Source organism: Salmo salar, unplaced genomic scaffold, assembly GCF_905237065.1.
Source record: "Salmo salar unplaced genomic scaffold, Ssal_v3.1, whole genome shotgun sequence".
Lineage (NCBI taxonomy): Eukaryota > Metazoa > Chordata > Actinopteri > Salmoniformes > Salmonidae > Salmo > Salmo salar.
The window spans coordinates 1-3,593 of record NW_025549735.1 but is presented as its reverse complement, the minus strand read 5'-3'; the positions used below and the strand labels follow the sequence as shown (position 1 = coordinate 3,593).

Sequence of the window (3,593 nt, the reverse complement as noted above, 5' to 3'; positions counted from 1 at the left end):
GAGCCCTGATGTAGTAGAGTGAGAGACCCTGATGTAGTAGAGAGAGAGAGACCCTGATGTAGTAGAGAGAGAGACCCTGATGTAGTAGAGAGAGAGAGACCCTGATGTAGTAGAGAGAGAGAGACCCTGATGTAGTAGAGAGAGAGAGACCCTGATGTAGTAGAGAGAGAGACCCTGATGTAGCAGAGAGAGCAGAGAGAGAGAGACCCTGATGTAGTAGAGAGAGACCCTGATGTAGTAGAGAGAGAGACCCTGATGTAGTAGAGAGAGAGACCCTGATGTAGTAGAGAGACACTGATGTAGTAGAGAGAGAGACCCTGATGTAGTAGAGAGAGAGACCCTGATGTAGTAGAGAGAGAGACCCTGATGTAGCAGAGAGAGAGACTCTGATGTAGCAGAGAGAGAGAGACCCTGATGTAGCAGAGAGAGAGAGACCCTGATGTAGTAGAGAGAGAGAGACCCTGATGTAGCAGAGAGAGAGACCCTGATGTAGTAGAGAGAGAGAGACCCTGATGTAGTAGAGAGAGAGAGACCCTGATGTAGCAGAGAGAGAGAGACCCTGATGTAGCAGAGAGACCCTGATGTAGTAGAGAGAGAGAGACCCTGATGTAGCAGAGAGAGAGACCCTGATGTAGTAGAGAGAGAGAGAGACCCTGATGTAGCAGAGAGAGACCCTGATGTAGCAGAGAGAGAGACCCTGATGTAGTAGAGTGAGACCCTGATGTAGTAGAGAGAGAGAGAGACCCTGATGTAGTAGAGAGAGAGACCCTGATGTAGTAGAGAGAGAGAGACCCTGATGTAGTAGAGTGAGAGACCCTGATGTAGTAGAGAGAGAGAGACCCTGATGTAGTAGAGAGAGAGACCCTGATGTAGTAGAGAGAGAGACCCTGATGTAGTAGAGAGAGAGAGACCCTGATGTAGTAGAGAGAGAGAGACCCTGATGTAGTAGAGAGAGAGAGACCCTGGTGTAGTAGAGAGAGACCCTGATGTAGCAGAGAGAGAGACCCTGATGTAGCAGAGAGAGAGAGACCCTGATGTAGTAGAGAGAGAGAGACCCTGATGTAGCAGAGAGAGAGACCCTGATGTAGTAGAGAGAGAGAGACCCTGATGTAGTAGAGAGAGAGAGACCCTGATGTAGCAGAGAGAGAGACCCTGATGTAGCAGAGAGAGCGACCCTGATGTAGCAGAGAGAGAGAGACCCTGATGTAGTAGAGAGAGAGAGACCCTGATGTAGTAGAGAGAGAGAGACCCTGATGTAGTAGAGAGAGAGAGACCCTGATGTAGTAGAGAGAGAGAGACCCTGATGTAGTAGAGAGAGAGAGACCCTGATGTAGTAGAGTGAGAGACCCTGATGTAGTAGAGAGAGACCCTGATGTAGCAGAGAGAGAGACCCTGATGTAGCAGAGAGAGAGACCCTGATGTAGTAGAGAGAGACCCTGATGTAGTAGAGTGAGAGAGACCCTGATGTAGCAGAGAGAGAGAGACCCTGATGTAGCAGAGAGAGAGACCCTGATGTAGTAGAGAGAGAGACCCTGATGTAGTAGAGAGAGAGAGACCCTGATGTAGTAGAGAGAGAGACCCTGATGTAGCAGAGAGAGAGAGACCCTGATGTAGTAGAGAGAGAGACCCTGATGTAGTAGAGAGAGAGACCCTGATGTAGCAGAGAGAGAGACCCTGATGTAGTAGAGAGAGAGAGACCCTGATGTAGTAGAGAGAGAGAGACCCTGATGTAGTAGAGAGAGAGAGACCCTGATGTAGTAGAGAGAGAGAGAGCCCTGATGTAGTAGAGAGAGAGACCCTGATGTAGCAGAGAGAGAGACCCTGATGTAGTAGAGAGAGAGAGACCCTGATGTAGTAGAGAGAGAGAGAGACCCTGATGTAGTAGAGAGAGAGAGCCCTGATGTAGTAGAGAGAGAGAGACCCTGATGTAGTAGAGAGAGAGACCCTGATGTAGTAGAGAGAGAGAGCCCTGATGTAGTAGAGAGAGAGACCCTGATGTAGTAGAGAGAGAGAGACCCTGATGTAGTAGAGAGAGAGAGCCCTGATGTAGTAGAGAGAGAGAGACCCTGATGTAGTAGAGAGAGAGAGACCCTGATGTAGTAGAGAGAGAGAGACCCTGATGTAGTAGAGAGAGAGAGACCCTGATGTAGTAGAGAGAGAGACCCTGATGTAGTAGAGAGAGAGAGACCCTGATGTAGTAGAGAGAGAGAGACCCTGATGTAGTAGAGAGAGAGGACCCTGATGTAGCAGAGAGAGAGACCCTGATGTAGTAGAGAGAGAGACCCTGATGTAGTAGAGAGAGAGAGCCCTGATGTAGCAGAGAGAGAGACCCTGATGTAGCAGAGAGAGAGAGACCCTGATGTAGTAGAGAGAGAGAGACCCTGATGTAGTAGAGAGAGAGAGCCCTGATGTAGCAGAGAGAGAGACCCTGATGTAGCAGAGAGAGAGACCCTGATGTAGCAGAGAGAGAGACCCTGATGTAGTAGAGAGAGAGACCCTGATGTAGCAGAGAGAGAGACCCTGATGTAGCAGAGAGAGAGACCCTGATGTAGCAGAGAGAGACCCTGATGTAGCAGAGAGAGAGAGACCCTGATGTAGCAGAGAGAGAGACCCTGATGTAGCAGAGAGAGAGACCCTGATGTAGCAGAGAGAGGACCCGATGTAGAGAGATTAGAGAGTTAGAAATGGTTAAGGTTAAGGTTAGGTTAGGGTTAGGAGTTAGAAATGGTTAAGGTTAGGCTTGGGGTTAGGTTTTAGGTTAGAAATGGTTAATGTTAGGTTAAGGTTAGGCTTTAGGGTTAGAAATGGTTAATGTTAGGTTAAGGTTAGGCTTGTAGGTTAGAAATGGTTAAGGTTAGGGCTGTGGTTAGAAATGGTTAAGGTTAGGTTAAGGTTAGGGCTGTGGTTAGAATGGTTAAGGTTAGGTTAAGGTTAGGCTGTGGTTAGAATGGTTAAGGTTAGGTGTGGTTAGAATGGTTAATGTTAGGTTAAGGTTAGGGCTGTGGTTAGAAATGGTTAAGGTTAGGTTAAGGTTAGGGTTGTGGTTAGAATGGTTAATGTTAGGTTAAGGTTAGGGTTGTGGTTAGAATGGTTAAGGTTAGGGTTAAGGTTAGGTTGGAATAGTTAAGGTTAGTTTTGGGGTTAGAATGGTTCGGTTGGGTAGGTCTTGCGGAAGTTGAAAGCCTTCTTTTCATCTCCACGTTGTCTATGTATTTACTTCCGTGTCCGTAAGGTCAAAACGTGTTTCGGTTGAAAACATCCAGGACTAAAAGACAGATCAGATGGGGAGTAACTCCTAGGTTGAACTATGCTTTCCACTTCCGTTGACAAACAGACCTTGAAAAGACTCACCTAAACTAACCTTAGACGGCCATCGCTACCTATTTTTGAAAAGCACAGGTCCATGATATCAGATGTCGTTCATTAAGGCACAGACGGGATTTGAACCAATGATCTTCGGTTTACAAGACCAACGCCTTACCACTCGGCCACCATGCCACTCTACGCTCTGTATTATATCTCAACATTCAGGAAAGTAGTAGTTGTGTAAATGTGAATTTGGCACACAAATAAACTCAGTGGAGAATCTTGGA

The 3,593-nt window shown here is 47.2% G+C and overlaps 1 non-coding gene across 1 annotated transcript; it reads right to left on the bottom strand.

The window, feature by feature from the left end:
• Nucleotides 1–3,426: 3,426 nt before the first annotated feature.
• On the bottom strand, nt 3,427–3,498 carry trnat-ugu (transfer RNA threonine (anticodon UGU)). Its single transcript has one exon. It is a non-coding gene; the product is annotated as a tRNA-Thr (tRNA).
• Nucleotides 3,499–3,593: the final 95 nt, after the last annotated feature.